Below are 26,831 nucleotides of genomic sequence, written 5' to 3'. Positions count from 1 at the left end.
TGATGCTGCTGCCGCTAAGTCGCTTCAGTCGTGTCTGACCCTGTGCGACCCCATAGACGGCAGCCCACCAGGCTCCCCGTCCCTGGGATTCTCCAGGCAAGAACACTGGAGTGGGCTGCCATTGCCTTCTCCAGTGCATGAAAGGGAAAAGTGAAAGTGAAGTCGCTCAGTCGTGTCTGACTCTTAGCGACCCCATGGGCTGCAGCCCACCAGGCTCCTCCGTGCACGGGATTTTCCAGGCAGGAGTACTGGAGTGGGGTGCCCTTGCCTTCTCCGGAAAGACACTGTTAAGAAATTGAAAATACAAACCTCAGACTGGAAAAAATGTTTTCAAATAATGTACCTGACAAGAGACACATACTCAGAAAATACAAAGAACTCTCAAAACTCAACATTAAGAAAACAAATGACTAAATAACAAAAATTAAGCAAAACACTTAACCAGACACTTCACTGAAGATGATATGTGGATGACAAATAAACACATAAAAAGATGCTCAATATCCTTAGTCATTAGGGAAATTCAAATTAAAAACATGAAATACCTCTATATGCTTTTAGAATGGCTAAAACAAATAAAAGCTAACAGTACTAAGCGCTGGCAAGGATGCACAGAGATTCCTATACATACTAGCTGGAGTGCAAAATAGTACAGTCATTTGGGAAACCAGTTTGGCAGCGTCTTACAAAGCTAAATACATAATGCATCATTGTCATGTGACCCAGACATTCTACTCCTTGGTATTTACTGCAAATAAATGAAAATTATGTTTTCTCCAGAACCTGTATGTGAATGATCACAGCAGTTTTATTCAGAATCACCCAAACTGGAAATAACCCAAATGTTCTTCACTTAGTTGATCGATAGATAAATGGTGGTTTATCTGTACGATGGAACACTACTGAGCGATAAAAAGGAATGACCATTCAATGACATGGACGATGTTCAAGTAGAATCAAGTGGAATCTCAGGGGAGTGAAAGAAGCCAGAGTTAGAAGATTACATGCTATGTGATTCTATTTATATGACATTTGACAAAGGCAATAATAGAGGGACAAAGAACAGATCAACGTTTGCCAAGGGGCTGGGGATTCCCAGAGGATCTGACTGTGAAAGGCAGCATGAGAGAATGTTGGAGTGATGGAACTCTTCTGTATCTTTAAAGAAACTTTATAATTTATTTGGCTGCACCAGGTCTTAGTTGCAGCATGCAGGATCTAGTTTCCTGACCAGGGATCGGACCCAGGACCCTTGCATTGTGAACGCAGAATCCTAGCCAACTGGCCCACCAGGGATGTCCCAACTCTTCTGTATCTTGATGTTGGTGGTGCTTCAATAACTGTATGCATTTGTCAAAACTTATAAAAATGTACAACAAAAAAGCAAATTTTACCCTATGTAAGTTAAATAAATTTTTAAAAGATAAAAATTAAGTAGGGGCAATAAAGTGGAAATGTTTGGAAAATGTTAGCTGTTGAATCTGAAAAAATTGTTTTTTATTAAAACTGATATAAATTAAAATTAGGTATATGTATGGTTGAGGTTAAATAATGCATATTAATTAGGTTTATCAACCCTTAAAATTTCATGAATCCACACGAAAACATGTTAAAGCAGAAGGAAAGACGAGTTTTATAATTAATCAGCTGAGACAATTATGTCCAAGGCTGTGATTTCTCTCTTCCTTTCCTTCGTCTCTCACTCTTCCCACGTGGCTGCCTTCAGGCGTTTAACACTGAGTGAAACTTTCCTGTGGGTCTCCATGTACCAGGCTTTGAATAGTCTATCAGAAAGCTTAGAATAGCAGTTTGACAGACCAGGCAGAGATAGTCTTTATATGATCATCTCTTTTATGAATTCTTGATAAAAGTCAAGAGTCTAACGCTAAAATATTTCTGTGAATGAATATCCATCATAATCTAGATTAAAATAGTAGCTTTTCTGGGGATCTGACTTGACCCAGAGATAGAACTGAGAGGAATTCATGGTTAACCTACTTCTAGGATATCTCTCTTGAACATAAATGATTTAGCCAAGCTTCTAGTGAGAAGTACAGCTCAGAGACTCCAAAATGAACATCCCTAGCAGTAGAAGCTGTCTTATCCAGTGTTGCTGAGACTGGTAATTGGGTGACCAGTAAGTCAGCTTCAACTCTGTATCTTAAATTGCTATTTTCAGCTGAGACATACATTTATGGTCATCCACCAGTTTTCTGATGAAAGGCTAAGGTCTTCTTTTTGAATGTGGATTCATTGATCAGTGTGCTCCATCTGATGAAACCCCACACCCGTAATAATCATCTCCAATTTCCACTTTCAATTTCTTTTACGTGCAGCAAGAACTTAAATACTTGTGATTCACACCAAGTGCAAAATCCTCCTAAAATTTTATGATTATTGTTCCTAGGGTTTTATAGTTATCTTGTCCACACCTAATTTGATAGTATTTTTTTCTCACCAGCTCACTTTTATGGTCCCTTTCTAAGGTATACAACTACTTAATTTGTATGTTAACAGGTATCTTTTGCCCCTCCTATCTCACCAGTTTACATAGTCAAAATTATAGCATAAACATGTTTGGAAACCAACATAACTGACTCTTGATAAGCATATAACTCAACTGGATGGTGGTGTGCAGAAGTCCACAGCATGTATTAGATGTTTTCCAACGTGGGCATTTTGGGCTTCCGAGGTGGCTCAGTGGTAAAGAATCTGCCTGCCAATGCAGGAGACACAGGAGGCATGGTTTAGATTCCTGGGTCAAGATCCTCTGGAATAGGAAATGGCAACCCACTCCAGAGCTACAGTCACGGGGTCACAAGAGTTGGACATGACTTAGAGACTAAACAACAATGTGGGTATTGGGTTTTACAGAGGAAACGGAGAGCTTCTCTTAACCCAGCAGGCTCAAAGAAAGTGAAGGTCAGCCGAAAGGATGCCTCAGTAGCTGAGATGTAGATGTTCTGTGTTGTTGGTTGACAAATGACATGTATGCTTTATATACATTTTGTTGTGAAATGTGAAGTGTCTTATATATATTCCTTGCTTTGATGAGAAATCAACCCCTCTCCGAACAAAGATAAATTGTAGGAACAAGTACAAACAGGATTAAGATTTTCATACTATTACTACAACCTATCTGGATTTTTTTAAACTGTGAATGTACATGGCAATAAACACCAGAAGGAACACAATCGTCCTGGTTAACACAATTTTTTTTTCATGCTTTCCTCTCCAAGGATATCTAATGCTCACAAGGTCCCTCTCAGAATTTTCTTATTTCTCTATGTCCTCACTGTGATCATCACTTTCTGCTCCCACTTGAGGTTTGCCCACAGAAATCAGAAATACATTGTTTTCACTGCTATGACTATAGGTTTCTGTCTTTAAACGTGGCCCTGTTCCAAGATTATGAGCAACCTTTTAACTGTTCCTTGATATTTAATGAGGATATTACCTCCATGAAGAGGATATTAGGACTCCAGTTCTGAAAGCCTGCTATACAGGGCAAGACTATTTTGACTTTGAGAGTTACACAGTATCCTTTTCTGCAAAATATAGACTTGAATTGGTATCTCCACAGTAATTTTTTTCAGTCACGACTGCACCCCAAAGGCTTGTCTATATGGACACCCCAGGCAACGAAGTCTCTGGGTCTTTTTATGTTATACATTTTGATTCTGAGACTTTCTTCCAAAAGATTAGATTTTCACCTTTTAAAAAACTGATATTGGTGTTAGCAAGACCATTTAATCTCCATAAAGGAGACCATTTAATCTCCTGTCTGCTAGAGAAGGAGCGTGAAGCATCTAGTTCAGTTTTAGATGGAAATGAGTAGGAATTTGAGGATGTCTTACTTTGTGTTATTTAATATCAAAGTTATGTTAGACAGCTTTTTTTGTCATTTAATAATCAGCTTTTATTTATAGCTTTTAAGCTGACCATGCATTTTGCTCTTTGATTATGATGGTGAGCTGGAGAGATGAACCTCGTAGGAAGCATCTCTTCAGAAGTTATTCACTCTTGGGGTGAGAACAGAATCAATCCTATCCCAAGCATTCATTCAGGGTTTTTTGCAGCATTATGCCCACCAGGGGATGCACTGAATATATGACATTGAGACTGGGATCAGGCATCTGATGTATTCACCTACCCTGACAAGAGAAATGTGCACACCGGAGTGAGTTTCTTTATTGTCTAAATCAGGATGGAGATAAATACATGCTTCTAAGGCACAGCAAAACTTCTTGGCACCTGTGTCAATAGCTATTGTTTCCATTTCCCCACCTCCCGTTGCCTCTTCAACCCTCCAATCTGGACTTCTGTCCCTACTACTATGCCAGCTGCTCACATCAAGGTCACTAGGAACCTCTCTCTCACAAAATCTCGTGTTTCTCTTACTTGCCATTGCAGTAGCATTTGACACAACAATCATATCTTCCATCTTTAAAAAAAAAAAATTTATTTATGTATTTATTTGGCTGTGCTGGGACTTAGATGCAGCAGGTGAATGTTTAGCCTCAACATGCAAACTCTTAGTTGTGGCATGTGGGATCTACATGTAATCCTCCAAGTAAGGATTGAACCTGGGCCCCCTGCATTGTGAGTGCAGAGTCTTAGCCACTGGACCACCAGGAAAGTCCCCGCATCTTCCGTCTTGAAACACTTTTTATCTTGACTTCCAGGGCACTCCAACCCTAAATTCCTGGCTCCTCGTGTTGCCTGGGTCTCTCCTTTCTTACTAAACGTGCTTAGCCCGGAGTTCTCTTCTGTTGTCTATTTACATTATCTCTCTAAGTGAACTCATCCAGTCCCAAAGTTTTGAATACCACCTCCATGCCAATGATTTCCAAATTTAAATTTATAGCGCTGACCTTTCCTCTGAGCTCCAGGCTTGTCTGAATGGACATTAGCTTCTAATGGATATTAATGGATGCCTAAAGGAATCTCAAAGTTATTATGTTCAAAAAGAGCTTTTCATTTTTTGCTCTCTCATTCCCCAAAGTGTGCCTCACCTAGACCTCCCTATTTCCTGTCAAGGCGTTACCATCCGGTCAGTGGCTCAGGCCAAAGACAAAGGACTCATGTTTGACTCTTCTCTTCCTTTCATCTCCCACCTCCATGTCCTCCAACCTTCAGTCCATCTGGAAATCCTTCTGCCTTCACCTCTAAAATAAGCCAATCCTACTTAAGCAACTGATTTCTCTCTTGCCCTCTAAAGTCTTCTCCCACATATTAAAAAAAACAAATCCCATTCTCCAATGGCTTTTCACTGCATTTTTGAATCAAATCCACTCTTATCTGTTACTTCATGAGGCCTTGCTGGGTTGGCTTCTAGCTCCCTCCTTGACCTCATCTGGCCCTGCTTCTCCACTCTCTCCAGTCTGTCAGGTTCTAGAACTCGCCAAGCTTGTTCTTGCCTCAGGGTCTTGGCACTTTCTTCTCCTTCTGCCCGAAATGCTCTGCCCCAGATCTTTGCAGGGCTAGTTCCTCTTACCAGTCAAGTCTCATCTCAAATGTCACCCGCACAGAGAGGACTTCCCTGAGCACCCAAACCAGCTGCCTTCCCCTTGCCCTGGATGTGACGCGCTTGTCATGTCATCCTTTTATATTATCGTCTTTGTACATGTACCACTTTTGTAACTATCTTGCCTGTTATCTTATTTGTCACAAGTCTCCTCTATAAATTCCATGAGGGTGAAGCACTGTATCGCATCTGCTTTATTTCCTGAGGTATCCCCACTGCCTGGCACACAGGTGCTCAATAAATCTTTGTTAAAAGAGTAACTATAGTTCAGAAATAGGTGTGAGAAACAGATTGGAGTAACCTCTAACTCTTATTTGGGGCAGTTTTACTGCAGTGTGTCAAATTACAAAGAGGCAGAAAGCTTTGAATGGGTGTGAGGTTTTTCTTAAAATCCAGTCCTCTTGAAGGTATATAATTTCATTTATAAAAGAAAATTTCAGGTGATGATCTCCTTATTTAACTCCTTAACCTGCCACTTTTAAGGTTTGGGGTTCTCAACGTTGGTTGTCTGCTGGAATCACCTGGCTGGTTTGAGTCTCATGCACAGAGATGCTGATATTATGGATGTGATTATGGATGTAGCCTGAGCATCAGTGGTTATTAAAAGCTTTCCAGGTGATTCTAGTATGAGACCAAAGTTGAGAATCCTTGTTCTAGGAGATATTTTTGGACTTCATGAAATGTTTTTCCAAAGCCCATGAAATCTGAAAAATAGAGCCATTTGTCTTCAAATCTAGTATGTGAGGTTTACACAGCTTCTTATTCATTAATATGCAACTAGGGTAGAAAACTCCTATTTTATCCTGGTTGAGTTTCAGTATCACCAACAACAGCAGTCTCCCTAAAGCTGTGAAGGCAACAAAAAGACTGAATGCATTTCAGAAGCAGTAAGAAGAGAACTGAATTCAGGTAGGAAATGATGTTCCACTCAAGAGATAAGAAGTGAAGGGGTTACATATGTGGTTCAATGGAGAAACTGGTATGATTATCTCGACCATTTCAACTGATGGAAGAGTTCTCAGGGATGACAACCAGGGGGTACCCTGGCAGGAGGAGAGATTAACAGGTAACAGCAGTATCATGTTGGTGGTGTCTTGGGGAAATGACACGAGAGCGGTGGTCTCTATTTCAATCAGTATGTGTATAGGATGAAGCTATGAGAAAAGAGATTCATAGACACAAGAGCCAAGAACAATCCTAGAGGCAGGGTTGTCTGATAAAATCAGTGATTCAGGCTGCAGCAGAGGCTGATACAAAAGCCCATGTAAGACAAACCCCCAGCTACTCAAACATACCAGAGCAGAATGGCCCGGAAAGGAAGTGTGTAGGGCCTGGGAGGGTCAGACTCTTCGAAGAAGGTCAGATGTGGACTCAAGGTAAGAGCAGTGCCACTGGGGACTGAGGAACAGAGAAATTTTGCTTCATTATTTCTAGAGGTATTTGAGCAGCTGATGCTTTTACTTTGTGAAGTAGGAGACTAGATCATCACTCTTTTTACTCATTGTTTTTAAATGGAAATGGCCTTCCGAATACTTAGAAAAGCAAACATAGATGCTCTAACAATTCAACTTCCTGAAACAAAAGGTTTTAATTTTGACACTTGAAAAGGTATTTACACAATTTCTCCTCAGAGTAAATGCTCTTTATAAAGCCCATTCTGCCTCTCTCTGCTTCACAGATGAAGTACCATTGTTCTACTGAGCGCTTTCTGTTTTGGTGTATAAGAAAGCAGACATGGGGCTGATACAACCCAGGTTCAGCTTCAGGAAAAAAGGATATTGCAACAAATTGTGGTAGGGGTTGCATGGTTTAAATAAAGATTTAAACAACGATAACATTAAGTCATTATACAGCTCTTTCCATTTACGGCTCCAGCTCCATTTTTATCATCAAAATTAGCCTGACTTTTAGCATAAACTTGTCTTGGGTGAGCTCCTTTCTTTAATTTTTCTGAAAGGCAGTGAGCGTGCCCAAAAGATTTATGAAACAAAATTTTTCAAGACCTAAGTTTCTCTCTAAAAACAACACTTACCAGTAAGGAATGTTTATACTTTAACTGTGTGGATATGCACATAGCAAGAAAAGGGGGGAAACCTAGCAGGTAGGAAACCAGAGGATAGAACAGGAGGTGAATTTCCAAGATGATGCACATTTTAAACACTGTCTAACCATATTAGTCTCTTTACTACCCCAGCGTTATCACTACAGGGGTTCTCTAAATTACCTACATCCCCTATGTGGTTTGAAAAATGAGGCTATCTCTGATTCTTACATACTTACGACACCGGGACTCAAATTCATTCAGGCAAGAACAGGCCCATCACACACAAGGACAAACAAGATCTAATTTTAAAGGGTGTATGAATCTTTAATTTTGAAATCCCAGAACAGGGTACTGGAAGCCTCAGTGCCTAGCACACACAGAAGTGCATGATAAATATAGGCAGAATAACTGAATGAACAAGGAGGGCATTTCCAGAGGCTGGCTGATAGCAGCTGTGACCCTACTGCTTGGGGTGACTCTTTATGCAGTGGAGCTGGACTGGAACACTAAGGAGAGTGTAAACCCACAGACCTCCAAACTCGGGAGATGGCAGATAACAACCTCCCCAGGTGCAGAGTTTTGCTTTCTTCTCATTCTTCTCAAATTGATGTCTCTAGACTTTTGAGTCATGATCCACAAATATTTTAAATTAAAAAAATGAATGTAGGTATTTTTATAATAGCTTGTGATTTCCTTAAAAACCTGTCTTATGAGGTTTTTTTTCCTAACACTGTAGGAAAATAGAAAAATACAGATATGTCTTTTAAACCACTGTTGTTTTGAATGAGACATTAGTCCTTTCTTTTATTGTTCAACATTCAACCTGTCTTACGTATTAAGAGATTCCCCATTATCAGTGGTGCTGAGGGGTCACCCTGTCCTGCTTCGCATTATGGAAGCTGATGGAGGGAAGCCACTCTCACTTTACTCCCTGCAGCCAGGGTGCTAGCGGCACATGACCAGTTGGGCCATCCTACCAGGCCTCTGAAACTCAAGTGTGACCCAAGAGGGAGGGGTGACTAGGACTCATTTGGGGCAGCCGTGTCCACCAGTGGCATTAGCCAGGGCAACCTCCTGGCCGGCCTGTTTTTGATATGTAGCCCATACAGTCTCCTTGGTTTATAAATATTTTCCATGCCCTCCCTCACACTCCCCCATTTGATTGTATGGTCTCCCCATCAACCTTCCAAAATATCCTTCTATTTGCTTAAGATGTCCAGAGCAAGCTGCTCTTGCTTACAACAAAACCCCAAATTGATATAATTACTGATCAATAACAGAACAGTTCCTGGCAGTTATTAAAAAAATGAAGGGGGAAGCAAAAATTATAAATTATCAAGTAAATTTGAACCACATTCAGATATTATTTATGTTCTTTCAACTGTGGCACCAGGGGAAATCTAGTGGCCTGTGAGTCAAGAGGTCATGAGTTCAAGAACTGACCTTGCCATTTACTCCGTGACCTTGGGTAAAACACTTAATCTCTAAGAATCTCCATTTCCTCACCTACAGCACAAGAATAAAACCATCACATAGGTATGTTCTAAGGACAACAGGAGACTATTTTGATCATTAAAGGAATCTTAAATCTTAAAGCTATTTTTGTCACTCCAGGCCAACAAAATCTCTTCTATAGAATCTCATCTTGTTTACCACTTCGGTTCAGTCGCTCAGTTGTGTCTAACTCCCTGTGACCCCATGGACTGCAGCATGCCAGGCTTCCCTGTCCATCACCAACTCCTGTTCATAATCCACGTCTATTATATATTTCCTAGTTTCTTCTTTGGCTTCAGATTCTTGTTCAAAAAGTACTTTATATTATTACTTCCAGTGTAAGCAATAAAGCATAAATTAAGTTAAAAATATGAGTGGATAACTTGCTTGTTTCTTAGTTCAACAGCTGAGTTTATATTTGACCCAACTGAGGCCAGTCCCCTACAGAAAGACATAGGAGCAGAGCTCAAACCATAGTTTGTTTCCCTATTATCACCACATGCTTCAAAGCGACCGTTCGAACTTTGGCTTCTACCTAAAATTTGTGACTGAATCATGTTTTCCCAGTTTCTTGATGTCATTTAGTATAGAATTAAAGTCCTACCCATGGAAGCTCTTAAGGGGATACAAATGGAAGCTTTCTGGCCATGTAATGCAGGCACAGCTAAAGGAAGACTGTGAAAACTGAGGCAGAAAAAGGGAGGTGGCGTGATGCTGGCCTAGCAAGGATTACAGTCTGAAATCTGGTCATTGGTCTTAGATGATGCAACATAAATTGTTTCTGGGCAGCTGATGATACGCTTCCAGCTGAGGGCAGGAAAAAGAGGGGAAGAAGGGAGGGTCCCATGTTGGGGCTCCCCTCATTGCCAAAGCCTGGGAACATCCCCTTGAGGAGAAAGGAAGGGAGACGCCTTCTGTTTGTTTGGTGAATCCTTTGTCTATGCCAGTGGTCGTCAGGCATCTATGCAGCTGAATCATCTGGGGATGTTTAATAAATTCTGGAGCGTTGAGGATGGGACCCAATCCCTAATATATTTTGAAGCTTCCCAGGTGATTCCAGTTGGCAACACTGGAATCCAGTGTGGGAACCACTGGCCCAGGTCATTCTCAGATCCTGTTTATGTTAATAAAGCTTGTGAATTGCAATCATCAGTGTCAAAGTTTCCTTTTCCCCATTCCTCCCCTATTTTTAGTCTGACAACAAAAGTCCAGGTACACTCATTATATTTTATGCTCCAGGTACACTCATTATATTTTATACATATATATTGTTTTGTATTGAAAACATTTCTAAAAGCCTCATCACTTTTATAATAGAAAAATACCTGCCTTTAAACCCAAAGTCATTTTCTAATGTGGCTGCGTTTATCAGTGGCTCATCATTTCTCTAAGGCATTTTTTTTTTCTGAAATGAAATACTCTATTCTTGGTGTCAAACCACAGAGGAATTATTCCTGAGTGCTTGAAATAATAATCTTTTTTTAGTATTGAAATGGCAGAAAAAATACATTTTCTAATCAAAATATAATCTTCGAAACTATTTTTATCATTCCCCTCCCAAATTGTTAAAGCTATAAGATTGTACAATTCTACTTTTCTGGATTGCAATGAGAGTTCTACCAATACCACAAGGTGTTTTTGGTTAAGGAATTTTGGGAAAAGGGATAATAATAATAATAGCTGGCACTTATGAGGTATTTGACGTTTTGCTTAATGTTTTACCTTCATCACATCATTTAATTCTCACAGATATTATAACTCTTACTTTTTTTCAGAAGTGGAAACTGAGGCATACAGGGGATGAGGATGCTGTGAGGTCACATCACACTCTTAGTAAGTACCTAAGTTATTTTCTTCACAGAGGCATGTGTGAATGAACAGAAATTTATAGAGCAATTGTGTGCAGAAAGGTGCACTAAGTCCTTGCACTGATGTCTCTCATTTTATCTTTATAACCACTGACATACAGGCAAAAAATATGACAGGATGCTCTAGGGAAGAAGCACAGATCAAAAGCCTCCTGGCTCTCTCTCCTCCTGACTTTCTCGCCCCTGCTTCCTCTCTAATTATTCCTTCCAGTGAAACGGGGGCAGTCCCGCCAGGACACAGAACAGATACTGCTGGAGAAATGCTTTTTCCTACTTTTTTTCTTTAGATCAGTAGTTCCAAATCAGGAAAATGAACGAGTCTGAAGCAGTTTTGAAGGTAACCTAGAGGACAAGCAAAGCTTCAGGTTTTTTTCTTTTTCTTTTTTTTTTGCATCTAGCTACTCAATGACTAGAAGAACTGCCACATAGACAAATATGCTTATTTTTGAGATTATTCTACAAGTGTAATCAAGGTGTATATTCAAGATGGCCTATGAGTCAATTTTCCCCCTTAATGTTTGATACAGGATATTTAGAAAATACACACATATATGTAAAAGAGAAAATGAAAAAATTTACCCAGGAAGGAAAAATTATTATTTTTCTACTGTATAATTTTTAAAAAATATTTCTTTGGCTGCTCCAGGTCTTAGTTGTAGCACTGGGGACCTTCAATCTTTGGTGCCGCATGCGGGATCTTTAGTTGGGTCCTGTGGGATCTATTAATAGTTCCCTGACCAGGGATCAAACCTGGACTCCCTGCATTGAGAGTACAGAGTCTTAGCCACTGAACCACCAGGGAAGTCCCTAGCTATATAATTTTCTTTTCTTTTTTTTTTTTTTTTCAGATATGGGTCATACTGTAAAACTGTTTTATAATCTATTTTTCCATTTATTGTCATTTTCAAGGTTTGCACAGTATTCTAGCCTCTAGGTATATTGTTATTTATTTAATTAACCTTCTACTGAATATTTAGATCACTCCTATTTTTTAACCATGACAAGTGATTCTATAATGTACAGACACACATTTTTGCAGCTTAAAGGAAACTTGAAAGAAAAAGAAAGTGAAAGTGTTAGTCTCTCAGCCTCGTCCGACTCTTTGAGACCCCATGGACTGTAGCCCACCAGGCTCCTCTGTCCGTGAGATTTCCTAGGCAAAAATATGGGAGTGGGTTTTCATCCCCTTCTCCAGGGGATCTTCCCGACCAGGGTTTGAATCTGCCTCTTCAGCATTACAGGCGGATTCTTTCTGTCTGAGCCACAAGTGAAGCCCAAAGGAAACTTAGAAATGATATAAAAACCACGGTCTAGAATAGTCAAGGGATTGATCAAAATTACTCAGTTGAAAGCTTGGCTGAAATTCTACACTGATTACGAGCATGGACTTCATTCCTCTATAGCAGAGGTTCTCAACTCTGCAGAAAATTTAAAAAATATTATGTTTGGGCCTCACCTCCAGACATTCTGATGTAATCAATCTGGGGTGCAAAATCCAGCTATCAGTATTTTTGAAAACTCCTCCACGAAGTCTAACGTGCAGCAGAGTCTGATCCCCTGCTCAGCACCGTGGGGCTTCCAGAATCAAGAGCAAACAGCGAGGTATCCTGGGATCCTCTCAGCACTCACTCCTGCCAGTTAAAGGGGGAACACGAACACTCCTACAATTAATTATTCTTTCTTGAGCTAATAGCACTTGAGTGTTACTCTGGTGATTTCTTAGTCAATTTTCATGGGATATTTGGTCTTGAGAGCTGAAAGACCAGTGCATACTCTTGTAACTGCTCAGATTTTAGAGAGCTTTGAATGTTTATTTTAGAGCCAGTACAGGGGAAAGGCAAATGAGCAGCTGCAGCTGGAGGGAAATCTGAGTGTCTGGCTTTTCACTACGTGTACTCACAGCTACAAGGCCCTTTAGCATTAGCCCCGAGATGACAAAGGCTCTGATTCCTCCACCTGCCTGGTTGTTTGGTTGCATCCCCTGGCATCTCCAGGAACTCTGGGGCTGTGTTTCTGGAAACTACTGGCAGAGTGTTTAAATAGCCTCATTAAGGTTATTCACTCGCACAGTAAGCTGGCCTGAGATTTTGCTGCCCCAGGTCCCAACTGTCCACAGAGGTGCCAAGTGAATGAGAACTGGCCACCACTGCCATCGCCTCTTGCTGGTAGCAGTGGCATTGGAAACTGACTGTAACCTGGGGCTGGGGAAAGTGACGCTCGCCTCACTCGTCCAAGTCAGAGACTGAAAAGTTAGAAAAAGACTGTTCACTATGTCTTATGTTTATTCAAAGAAACAGTTGAGCTGCGCGACTCTAGCATTTACTGATTGGACTTTCGGTTCACAGCCACAGGTTCTATCCCAAGGCCTGGGTGGGAAAGTGTTCCAGGAGCACGCTATATGTAGAATACTATGGAAATTACGGAAAAGCGCCAGATTCCTTCTTCCTTGTGGTGGATTTGTTCCTGGGGCCTCCCTGCTGTCCTGCCTATGATGTGGATCCCTCAGATCTGTATAATACATTAAAACACCAACTGAAAGGAGTGGAGGACATACAAATGGAGCAGATGCGTGTCCGTTTATACGAGAAAAGAATCTGCCTGGTCTCGGGTCTGGTTATCCAGAAATTCCTTAGAAACAAATGACAGGATGACTGGGGAGTGGTACCTGGGGGTGGTGGACGGGATCATGGACTAGAAGGCAGGAGACCCGGCTTCTCAGTGTACCTCTGTCACTCACAGGCTGTGTGGTCAAAGATAAGTCACTTCACCTCTCAGAGCTTTAGTTTCCTTGTGCATAAAACAGGGATAATATTTCCAGCTCACGAAGGTATCAAAAGGATTAAGTGACTTAATATGTGTGGCTGCACTTTGCATCCTGCAAAGCAGCAGATATCCATACTGACAGGGCTTTGTTTATTCAGTGAAGGATGAGTGTACCTCTCAGGGGCCACTATAGCTCCACGATATCAAGGGATGTTAGACAGTACCCAGTTTAACTCTAAAGGCAGAGGCCCAAAGAACCCCTGCAATGGTAGGGAGGGGAACTGTCTTTATAAGACTACTTGGGAAGTCCCACTAGCTGTTCTTCCAATTGCTTGAAGGAGGGGAGAGATGGGTAGGGGGAAGGGCAAGAGAAGCATGGATGATCTACTCAGGCTACCTTAAATCTTAAGTCTGGAAAGGACATGTTGTTGAGTAAAAGAAAATACCTGATGTAGGTTCCACACTCTTAAGCAGAGAAAACTGATCAGAGAATTACACCCTTTGCTGGGAATTCAGAAACAGCTGTCTAGAAATGGCCTTGACTCTTTCGTGCAAATTGACATTTGTCTGTATTTGTATACAGCATCCTTTTTCAGTTAAATCCGAATAGGTACTAAATCATATAAATAATAAGAAATCAGGTTAAGAGAGTATTTCCCCCCCTTAGGAGCTCATTTAGCTAAAGTAAAATATGTATGTCCTATATTTAGCTTTCATGTGGAACTCAGACTCTGCTAGATATCTGACAGGCTATTTGTCTTGATCTTGATCCTAATAAGATCAATGGCTCCTGTTTGATACAAAAGAGTAATGGTGTGAGCTAGATGATAATGTAAATAATTGTCTTAGCAAAAGAGAGCATCTTTCAAGCAATTTGACTTCAGGATACACGTACATATATTATAATTTCTTTCCTTAGGTTGAATTCCAAAAATGTTTAACATATTCCTAAGGTTAACTAAATATGTCTGACTTTCATTAACTAACAATTCAAGGCCAAAATATACATCTATGTTTTTCCTGTATTTGCTAGGGTTTTTTTGGGTTTCATTTTGTTTAATGAGGTGACAGGTATTAGTGAGTTTTAATACTCCACACAGAAAGCAACAAAGAAATTAAGACGGTGATACAGTTACTAGCACAAATACAAAATGGTCACACATCCTGGCATCTCTCTAATTGCTCATATCCAACCTTCTGTAAATATTCTGAGCAAGCAAGCAGGTGATAATTAACAGAGGTAGCCACTAATGGCTGAGGGCCACTTTCACTCAGCAGACTTTTCTGTTAGTCAACATTTAAAAATTGTGATAGTTCAGACACAAACATGAATTCATGGATTCTCTTTTTAAAAAGCCACAAATATGGCACATTTGGTCCACCTTTCTGCATGGGAATCAGTAATCAGGGGAGCCCGGTGGCAGTCTGCCTTAGACCCACAGGTGTGGACGCTCTGGCAGCCCCCTCCCCTTCCCCCACCACTTCACTTTTTCACATCGCCTCTCTGGCGCCTGATGGATCTGAGTTTGGAGACTTGATTTGCACACTGCCTCCAACCTCACAACTGCATGTTCCCTTTTCTTTTCCCTTTAGCTTCATTCCTTTATCCCTCGGCAGTGCCAGCTCCTTAATCAGCACAGTTCCCAAAGAACTAATTACTTCCTCCTTCTTCATTTTCTTTCCTCTTTTCCAGCTGAATCATTCTCCTTTCTTGCCTCTTTCCCCCTCACATCCCACAGAATTTCTTTCTCTGAAGTTGGAAATTGTCTTTATAACGGTGAAGCATGAAAAGCAAGACTTTCCCCAAATGAACTGGAATGACTTGTCTTTTGGAAAGATTACACCTAAACAGACATTTTAACTTGTTTCACATTTTCACATCAGATCCACGATGGTGCCTGTACAATAACCTAATAGGAAAATTTCGAGAATCATTTAAAGCTACTCTGAACAGACTTGGTAGCTTAAAACATATTTCATCCTCAGAAAACAAAAAGATTGAATCCATGAATATAAAAACAGTTGAGAAGGCTTGTTTTCTGGAGGGAACATTTGCTGAGTGATTTTGCATTATGGTGCATGCTGTGGCCTAAAATAATCTGAGCAGTTTCCTCATTATTCAATGATGGTACAGTACGCAAACAGATGCAGCCATTTGAGCTCAAACTTCAGATAGTAAGAAAACAGGGTTTATGGCAAAAAATGTTCATGAAAGTCACCCAGCTTGGAAGATACAGCCATCTCCTCCAAACCCTGTCACCCTCCAGGTAGTGACTCTGAGGTGAGGGGTGCCTGGGTCCTGAATCCTGACCACGTGCTGATGGACAGGGACCATCTCAACTCACCCCTCTCACTGTGCACAGAGAGAGGTCTCCTCAGATCTCCACGGGTGATCTGCCCACAGCTACTCTTGGAGAATTATGAATTCTGGGGCTTTCAGCCCTCTGCTATGGTCAAGGCAACTGACCCAGTATAATGATGACCTTTATGTGTCAACTTGACTTGACCACAGGATGCCCAGGCATGTGGTGAAACCCTGTTTCCGGAAGAGATTGGCATTTGCATTGGCACAGGGTATAAAGCAGGAGGCCCTTCCCAGTGTGGGTGGGCACCATTCAATCCCCAGAGGGTACAAACAGAACAAAACAGTGCAAGAAGGCTGAATTCTCTCTCTCACTGTCTGCATGCCGAGCGAGGACATTACTCCCCTCCTGCCCTCAGACCAGGACTCACACCATTGGTTCCCTTGCTTCTTGGGTCTTTGGACTCTGAGTGAATTAGACCACCACTTCCCTGGGTCTCCAGCTTGCAGACGGCAAACTGTGGGACTTCTCTGCCTCCATAACTGTGTGGGCCATTTCTCATTTTATATTACCTCCCACCCCCCACCCCTACACCTGATTGTTTCTGTTTCTCTGGAGAATCCTAATATACCCCACACTAGGGAGAGATCTGTCACTCACTTCTCAGTAGGGTGAATGTTTCTCTGAGTGTTTCCACCATGAGCACATCTGTGCTCATCCAGGCTACACATCCGCAAATCACAACCACAAAGATCCCGACCATTACCATTTGCCTCATCCAGTGCCTGTAGGAGTGAACACTCGCTTGTGGTCCTCAGATGGAAGGTCTTCCTGTTTTTGAGCAAGACCCAAATGAGGACCATCACAAAACCAAAGCAAATAGATTTTTATAAAAGTGCTAGTAAGAAGAAGAAGAGTCTTAAGATGTCTTATCCTCGACTCACTTCCCCAAAACTCACTTCTTACCACATCTTCTTCTTACAGACATCAGTGGACTTTTTTCAAATAACTCCCCCACCCCTTGAACAGAAATAATGACTAACCCCCCAAATGTTTGAAGTGTGTGACTAAAGAAACATGAATTATACATGATTATACACCAGAGGTAATTTTAGGAATTAATCTCTGTTTTCTACCTAAATTTTTCCTACATCAGAAATATTTTGGTGAGGATGAGGGGGAATCATTTATTCTTTAATTCTAAGACAAGCAGGAATTTTCATAGTAGTAGACTAATAGGAATATGATATTGAAGATAAAAAAATCAGAAATTGTCTGTTTACTGATAATGAATATCTGAGAGAGGAAAAAACTATCAGTTTCACATAATTCCTGAGCTCAGAGAGTGGATGGCAAGAACAGAAATAAGAATTCTAAGCCACAGACTTGTTCAATGCAGGGTTGACACAAACCATCAATTTCTTAAAAAATGCAGTATCTGTAGAGTATACCAAAGTGAGGTATGTCTGCACACAAAAAGGGAGAAAAGTTCCAAGCCAAATTGGAATGCTTCCAAATGAGCCCTAGTAAGGGAATAATAGGGCCTAAAACTCAGTGCCTGGAGCTCTAAGAAGTTACCAGTCTGGTCGAAATCTGGACATCCCAGGAAGGGGCTGATTTAGATAATTACCGTGTATTCCAATGTTAAACTTCATTTGTGGGGGAAGCAGGAGTGCTTTTGGATCGATTGACAAGGGATTTGGGTATTTGAAGAAGTGATGTTTTGAGACTGGTCTGGGAATCTCTTCCCATTCTTGTTCCCTGTGAGTCCTTCCTATCTTTTTACCCAGCCTCTATGTTACTCTCTTGAGTGTTCCCATCATCCATCACCCAGTGGGAAGCTCTTTTTTGAGCCTCTCCTCAAAAGTGGTGAGTGGGTACCACTCTTCACCCTTATCTGCAGTTCTCTTCTCACTCCTGTGCTCACTGATGTGTTGGCGTGGAGCTGGGTGGCCAGTGTCACTGTGATATTAGAGTGTCCCCCCACCCCCCGTCCAATGTGCCCTGCTGAGAAGAAGCAGGTGGTTTCTTGAAATCCAGAATTCAGCCTGCCTTGACCTGGTCCAATATTTCTAGGACTTGAGTAGGGAAACAGACCAGAAAAGGGGTGCCTAAGGATGGAGCAATTTGAGGTAGACCCAGTATGGAGAGATGAAGTCTGAAAAATTTGGAGCCCAGAGAGAAATGCTGAGACCTGGAGAATGCAGAGCTGAGATCCATTCACATTCCACTGGCTGCTTCAGCAAGGCCATAATTTTGTTATTTTTTTCCTGCCTGCCTGTTTTCTTCTCTTACTAGCTGAGGAAACCTTAAAAACCCTCAAGTCAGCTGTGGGCTGGCTGAAGAGGTCCTTGTGCTGAAGTGAGTCCAGGGAAGCAGAGAGACTGGAAGTGGAAATAACACTTTGTAACAGTGGAAGGGAAGGGAGGCAGGCTCGGCCAATCCTGGGGCCACTCGGAGAAAGAAAGGGGCTGCCTGGGGAAACAAAACAGCCCTGTGTAGTGTCAAAATAAAGACTCGGGCACTAGAAAGACCTGCGTTCAAACTCCAACCCTGCCCAATATCTTGACCAAATACCTCAACTTGTTGAACTAAATGTACTACCAAATGGAAATTCTAAAACTATTTAGCATTATGGATGCTCTGGAGATCTTCCAGGTGAGGTGTGAAAACTCTAGCACAGGGGTCCCCCACTCCTGGGTTAGGAACCAGGCTGCACACAGGAGGTGAGTGGTGGGTGAGCAAGTGAAGCTTCATCTGTATTTACAGCTACTCCCCATCACTTGCATCACCCCTGAACTCTGCCTCCTTTCAGATCAGTGGCAGCATTAGGTTCTTATAGGAATTCAAACCCTACTGTGAACCGCGCATGCCAGGGGTCTAGGTTGTGAGCTCCTTATGAGAACCATCCAGATACTATCCCCCTCCCCCCCACCAGGGTCCATGAAAAAATCACCTTCCACAGAACAGATCCCTGGTGCCAAAAATGTTGGGGACTGCTAGTTTAATCTCAAGAGTCAGCCTTGGAGTCTTATTGGCTATGAATGGGACCACGATCTTGGAACCACAAGGGCCAAGTCACTTGAGACACAAGAATCACCAGGATCACTGTTCTCACATGCTTGAACTTGTGAAAGAATCCCAGCTCCTACCTACCTAATTCACAGTAGGCTCTATGATTAGGCTGGTCTCTGCTACTCATAGGTACAAGTATTTCTTAGTCAAAATAGCTCACTTTAAGATATTATCTCACTGGGTTCTAAGTAAATATTATTTCAGATGAACTCATTTAATCATGAAATAATATAGGCAAAGGGATACAGCATGGTTCTCAGCACAGTGAAACTCCTATTTTTGTTTCTCCTTGGTTCAAGACACACAAATAGTGTCTTTTCAAGTTTACTCATGGCAGAAACCTCAAAGACACATGAAAGAGAAAGGACTTTACTCCTTGCATTCAAAGCTCTGTCCAGGTGACATCCTGCCCTTAATGAAGTTGTCTTTCCCGGTTACACCCACCCAAGCTGAGCTGACTGCCACCTCCTTAGTGCCTCTCTGGCTATGTACATATTTCTATTGCACCAGTGATCCCACTGTTTTATAATGATTTGTTTACATGTCTGCTTGTTTACACAGATGCTAGGCAATAAGCTCCTTGAAGGGCAGAGAATGTGTTGTATTTCTCTTTTTACCTCCAGAGCCTTGCACAGTGGCCGGCCCATAGTAGGTATTCACTATTTAAGGAAGAAATGGAAGGACTAATGAGCCAAGGAGGAAATGGGCAGGAAGGAGGGGTAGATGCCAGGGGATCTCCTCCTACTACTTTCTCCCCCTCCAGCCCCCTTTCCCCACTTCTCACATCCAAGCACCCCACCCTTCCTGTCTCCCTAGTCTTGCTAAAGTTCCCCTATCCTGGGCCTCAGGAAGCATCACTTTGGTTTACAGATTGGGAAGTTTTTGTCCTCACTATACAGCTAATATGGACAGAGATGTATGTAAGTCACAGCATGAAACTGGTAGCCAAGAAAGTCGTATGATTTGTTCCTGGTCAACAGGATGTTCATGGAAGTTGTTATGTGAGACTTTTGACAAATGTTGCTATTTATTTATTTTTAATTATTTATTTATTTGGCTGTGCTGGGCATGTGGGATTTTTAGTTGCAGCATATAGAATCTTTTTTTTTTTTTTTCTTTAATTTTGGCTAGTGGAATCTTTAGTTGTGGTTTGTGAACTCTTAGTTGCAGCAGGTGGGATCTAGCTCCTTGACCAGGGATTGAACCTGGACCCCCTGCATTGGGAGTCTTAGCCACTGGACCACCAGGGAAGTCCCCTGAGAAAGCTCTTAAAAGAGACACAATTGTTTATATCTTTGCCTTTTGCTCTCTGTCTTTCCTACTTGGAAGTAGTACAGAATTTCTGGAGCTGAAGCACCAATCTTGGAACTTTGAGGAAAAGGCCTGATTATAGAAATCTCAGGCCTGATACCTTTAAATCTTGAGCCAGTGTGTGCTATCCCCTATCACTGGGTTTATAATTATGCAAGAAAATAAATCTATATCTATGAACATCATAGACATGAACGTCACTGAAATTCAGCCTATGTTGCTTGCAGCTGAAGTCAATTCCAAACTGATCATCTAGTCTTCTTTCTTTCCCTCAGACATGCCAAGGTCAGTTCATTTTAGAACCTTTACACTTGCTGTTCCTTCTGCCTGAGATGTTTTTCTCTTAGATCATCACATGACTTCTCAAAGTCAGATATCAAGTTAGAATGTCACCTTCTCAGATGTCACCACACTACAGCCATCATTCTTTAATAATATCATTCTATTTTATTTTTTCCACTGCTTTTATCCCTCTCTGAAATGCTCTCTCCTTTGCTGTGTCTTTTTGCCTTCTTCCATTCAGGCTGCTATAACAAAATGCCACAGACTGGGTGGCTTAGAAGCAGAGAAAGAAAGTGAAGTCGCTCAGTCGTGTCCAACTCTTTGCGACCCCATGGACTGTAGGCTACCAGTCTCCTCTGTCCATGGGATTTTCCAGGCAAAGATACTGGTATGGGTTGCCATTTCACAGACGTGTATTCCTCATAGTTTTGGAGATGAGAAATATGAGATCAAGGCACAAAACGGTCCTGTTTGGTGAGAGCCTTCTTCCTGGCTCATAGCCAGTGCCCTCTCTCTGTGTTCTCACTGGTGGAAGGGGTGAGGGATATGTCTGGAGCCTTTTTTATTAGCACACTAATCCCATGCATGAGGGCTCATCCTATGGCTTCAGTATCTCCCAAGGACCCACCTACCAGTGTCATCACACCGGGCATTAGAATTTCAACATAATAAGTCTTGTGGGGACACAAATTTTAGACTATAGCTCTTCTTGATCATCCCTACCATGAATGCAGGGATGTTCTCTATTTTTTTCAGAACTGCTGTGTTTCTGGCACCTAGAAAAGCACGTGGCATATGGATGCTCTATGAATAGGTACCTAGAAAGGAAGATGACTTCCAGAGTTGGAAATGAATATGTTTCCTCACCAAAGATACTGTCACATGTGTTGAATAGGTTTATAGTTTAGGAAATTATGGGTTAAATACCATTTATGTCCTAACTGCTGTATATAACACTGTTTACATGAGATAATGAGTTTCAAGTTCAGTCTCTTAATGAACTCACAATGTTGACCATAGATCATCTTGAAGCTTATACCCATATCCAGAAAACCCTGCCTCCTTACCTTTTATTCCTAATATAGCTCATCAGATTTTAGCTCCTCGATGGAATTTTTTTCTTTGATTTAAAATAAAGTTTAGAAGGTAGGATGAATTGAGACATATATACACGACCATGTGTAAAATAGCTGGCGAGAAGCAGCTGTCTAGCACAGGGAACTCAGCTCAGGGCTCTGTGTTGACCTAAAATGCTGGGATGGGGGTGGGGGAGGCTCAAGAGCGAGATGATATATGTATACTTATAACTGATCCATGTCTTGTGCAGCAGAAACGAATACAATATTGTAAAGCAATGATCCTCCAGTTAAGAATAAATTTTTTAAAAGTTTTGATCTATTTTTTTTTAAAATCCCACTTCATTTCTGGTAGATTTTTAAAAATTGATTTCTTGAATGCCACTACTTATCCTCCTTGTCGGCCCTATCCTATTTCACATCCTGCTGTGTGCAAATTATTCTCAAGCCCTTTCAAAGGCACCTTGCCTAACTTCCTGTCCTCCCAAGTGGTTCCTGAACCTTTAATCTTTTTCATGGGTCCATTTAAAGGCAGAAAAAATATTCTTATTCACTTTGGGACCCTCCGATCCGCTCTGAATTTCTGTGCAAGGAGCATGGCAGACAATGAGACTGCAAGTAAGACCTTGACATTTAGGAGAGTAAGTTATTTCTTTTAATAGATGGAATGGGCTTTTTCATCTAGAAACCGTAGAAGTAGACTTGATAGAATGGGGCCATCATGCTACACACCCTTAAGGACTAAAATGCAGACTAGCGTGAGTAAGCAAAGTGTTTGCAAATTAAATGGTAAAAAGTTAAGTCCAGGAATTCAGACTGGGAACAGAGGTCATGTGTTGTTTCCCCATATTTGCTCTCTCTCTTTCCTTAGTGTTAAAGTCCTCCTTTTACGTAAGGTGGCAGGGATAAGAGAATATTTTTCCTTGTCTCCCTTACAGTGAGATGTGGCCACATGATGCAGTTCTGGAGGAAGTTCTGTTTGGGTCTGCTTAAAAAGAGAGGACCCAGCTGGGAAGTATCTAGTACTCTTGCCTGGAAAATCCCATGGATGGAGGAGCCTGGTAGGCTGCAGTCCATGGTGTCACGAAGAGTCAGACATGACTGAGCGACTTCACTTTCACTTTTCACTTTTATGCATTGGAGAAGGAAATGGCAACCCACTCCAGTGTTCTTGCCTGGAGAATCCCAGAGATGGGGTCGCACAGAGTCGGACACAACTGAAGTGACTTAGCAGTGGCTGGGAAGTGGCCTTTCACCTTTAACCTTTCTTCTGGTCTGGAACTGGGACTCATGGCTGGTGCTCCTGTCGTCATCTCACATCATAAAGTGAAGCTGACGGAAGCCATAAACAACAGGCAGCAGAAATGCTCGCTTGTAAGCCCTCATACCAGTTCTAAACTGGCCCTTCTAGGGCTTCTTTTCTGCGACAGAGTAAACCCTGGTGTCTTTAAGCCACTGCTGCTTTGAATTTTTGTGTTCAGTGTAGTCAAATGTAGTCCACTTTTTATACAAATGCTCACACAGGGAGCTTTAAAAAAATATCCCAATGCCTAGGCTGCCTCCCAGATCATCTAAATCAGAAACTCTAGGGATGGAATTCAAGCATCAGCAATTTTTTAAAGCTTCCCAGGTGACGACAGTGTGCAGACCAGGTTGAGAATCACCGCTTTAGGCTGACAGGCCTTATTTTCAGCATGTTCAAGAATCTCCGGGGGGGTTGGGGGGGTGCTTGTTAAAAAAGCTGGATTTCCAGGCCTCACTCCTTAGGACTTGGTTCTGTCAGTCCGAGGGCACCCCACATGATTCTGAGACAGGTTAAGGCATGGATCCCATCTGAAGAAACACTGCTTTAGGCAATGGCACATCTTTGAAAGTTTTAAAGCAAAGAAGTGACAAGATCAGAGGAGAGTTTTAGCAGGATTAGTCTGGATCTAGTGAGAGACTGAAAAGGAGAGGTGAGAGACTAATGGTGAGGAGAGCGACTGGAATAGTTGATGGCCTGAGGGGACATGATTCTGAACTGCGTGGGTGGCCACAGAAGTGGGGCAAAAAGAGATACAGTAGATGTTGGAAAAGATAAAACACCACAGGACTTAGTAACTGACAGAATAAGACTGTGGGAGACTTTGAGATACTTATTTTTAGTAACTGAAGAATACGCTAGGGATTTGATGCCTTCTGAGTTAGTATGCATTTCCAACCCCCCCCCCCCCAACTTTGGCTCAAACTCAGTTAAATAGCTGTAGATTGTTAGCTTACCATTTATCTACACCTGCAAATGTTAAGTTGATTTTTGTTAACCTATTGTAACTAGAGTTTTCCATTGGATTGGAAACATTATTTGCTAAAGCAGCACTTCTTTTTAAAGGCTTAGACACATTATCCTAACAGGAATCTATTTCATAAATTTTAGTATTTATTTATAAGTATATATAATATGTGTATGAACAAGCAATATCCATATGTGTATATATGTATACACAGGAAGTCACTCTGTCGTGTCCGATTCTTTGAGACCCCATGGTCTGTAGCCTACCAGGTTCCTCCATGCGTGGAATTTTCCAGGCAAGGATACTGGAGTGGGTTGCCATTTCCTTGTCCAGGAGATCTTCCCAACCCAGGGATTGAACCCAGATCTCCTGCATTATAGGCAGACGCTTTACCGTCTGAGCCACCAGGGAAGTCATATATGTATATAGACAAGCAATTAAATGTTTTTCAGGAAGTTTTCAGTTTTTTTTTTTTTAAAGGCACGTCTTCTAGAGCAGAGGAAATAAAAGAACTGCCTGGTGGTTTCCTTACTGCTCCAGAGTTTGTTTTATATAAGTATCTTTTTGGATGAGACACATCTAAACTTTCAAAGGGCTGTTTAAAGAATGGTTTTTAAAAAATAATCTCAATAGAAAATGGTTTTTTAACTACTCAACGTAAAGTCACCAAATAGATGTTAAGATGATATTTATCAAATAACCTGAAACATGATTACCTTCTGAGTAATTCTAAAATACACAGTGCCCGCTAATTTCTTATAAGAATGAACATCTATGCCTCAGAAATTGACCTTAAGTATGTTCTTCAAGTCTTCTCATTTAAAAAACCAATGTATTGGTTTTATGGTTTACAAATCAGAAAAAATAAAGCCAAATATAATAGAAATATAAAATGTAAGCTAATGTATTTGCTCATTTTTCCCCCTAAAGTGTGTATCAAGACACAGTTTTTTTCCCTCTTATTAAATTTTAGTTGACTTTTAAATTGAAGTTTATGACACAATGTCTTTTAAGAATAGATTTAAAACTACCAAGTAAACTTAATGAACAAACAAGATGCACATTTCCTCATGAGCTTGGCACCAGGTATAAACATGAATTAAACACAGCCTTGCTCTCTTGTACTTCACAGAATAAATAATAAAGTGATGAGGAGTTTTCCTTAAGTTTGTTTTAGGTTTAACTTTCTCTCTAAGTTGAAACATCTATTAGAAAGCTTTAACAAGGTAAAAGTCATTCGATCTGTTCAAAAATAAAAAGGCTAACCCTCAACAGGCAATGGAAGACATGTGTCTAGATTCCCTATCACACTTAGTTTGGTTAATAAGAATGATACTCGTCTTTAATTTGGTGTGAGTCGGTCCTTCGTCACTTGCTCCTTACTACAGCGTCAGTACCACTGAGGACCACCACCTACTCCCAGTCACGCAGACCAGAGAGAGTGAGCATCCTATATGTGGACTGGCAGGTGCCTAATATTCTATGTGTTAATTACTACTTCCCCCTAAAATTCTTTTCTGCAGTTGATTTTGCTCTACCTTCAGACAGTAGTAATTAAATTCTTTAGAGCAAAGTGCTAACCATACTGGGAATTCTTTGTGAACACATACCTCCATCTCATACAAACAGCATTCTACTTCATGGTCACAAATCCCACCCCAATATGAGCTGCAGTCTTGCAAATGATAAAACACTGGGTGCTGGAAAGTGCAAAAGTGTTGAGAAAGCATGCAGATTGTTGTTGTTGTTCAGTCACTAAGTTGGATCCGACTCTTTGTGACCCCATGAACTGCAGCACACCAGGTTCCTCTGTCCTCTACAATCTTTGCAGATAGTGTTAGGCAAAACTCCATCCCCACCAGGCAAAACAACCCAAAGTATGTATTCTACTGCAGATGGGGGAAGGAAATTTGCGGTGGGCTGAATTACCCTTCTGAGTCCGCACCCTCCTCCCAAATTCACATGTTGAAATCCTGTCACCCAGGATCTCAGAATGTGACCTTATTTGGAAATACATTGGTGCAGGTGCAATTAGTAAAGTTAGCATGAGGCCAAACTAGTACAGTAGAGTGGGCCCCAAATCCAGTGTTACTGATGTCTTATAAACAGGAAAAGCTGGACACACGTACATACACACAGAGAAGATCATGTGGAGTTGAAGGAAGAGATACTTCAATAAGCCAAGAAACACCAAAGATGGCCAGCAAACCACTAGAAGCTAGACAAAGAAACAGTCTTCACAGGAAGCTAGCCTTGCCTTGATCTTGGGCCTCCAGTCCTGAGAAAAGAACTTTCCATAGTTCAAGCTACTCAGGTTGTGGTACTTTGTTACTAGAGTCCTAGAAAACCAACACTGAATTGTCATTATCTTAGATGGATAGCATATTCTTTCGGTGCAGATATAACTCACCTTTCACTATCTGACCAGTGAGAGTTAAAGATTTAAAACCCAAACATCTGTAATAAGAAAACATAAAGGACAGTGTGGGTGATCTGGCATGCCTGCCAACAAGGCTTCTTTTACTACACCCCAGGCCGCGTCTATAATGTGGATCAAAGAAAGCTGAGTGAGCTGCCTCCATAGTCACCAAACACCCCTTCCGCCTTCTCACCAAACACTCCCTCCGCTCCCCATCACCCCATGTAACTGCTGCACCCTCAGGCAGAGTGCTGAAGGGAAGCACCCTAACTGCAGTTGTGTGTTCTCCCTCTCCCATTTCAGTATCCTAGCAGACAAGACAGGAAACGGACACACACAGGGAGACTGGAAAAATAGAGCAGGAAAGTCAAACAAGAATCAAACACAACCAAAACAGAC

The 26,831-nt window shown here is 41.4% G+C and overlaps 1 protein-coding gene and 1 non-coding gene across 3 annotated transcripts in view; both read right to left on the bottom strand.

Moving 5' to 3' along the window:
- Positions 1–26,831, bottom strand: part of RGS7BP (regulator of G protein signaling 7 binding protein) — a 101,715-nt gene that overhangs the window by 67,914 nt on the left and 6,970 nt on the right. The gene's annotated exons all lie outside the window — the stretch shown is intronic.
- Positions 11,663–11,735, bottom strand: TRNAE-CUC (transfer RNA glutamic acid (anticodon CUC)). The gene has a single exon. It is a non-coding gene; the product is annotated as a tRNA-Glu (tRNA).

This window comes from Muntiacus reevesi, chromosome 14 (assembly GCF_963930625.1).
Source record: "Muntiacus reevesi chromosome 14, mMunRee1.1, whole genome shotgun sequence".
Lineage (NCBI taxonomy): Eukaryota > Metazoa > Chordata > Mammalia > Artiodactyla > Cervidae > Muntiacus > Muntiacus reevesi.
Note: the sequence above shows the minus strand (reverse complement) of the source record. Positions and strands in the feature narration are given on the sequence as shown.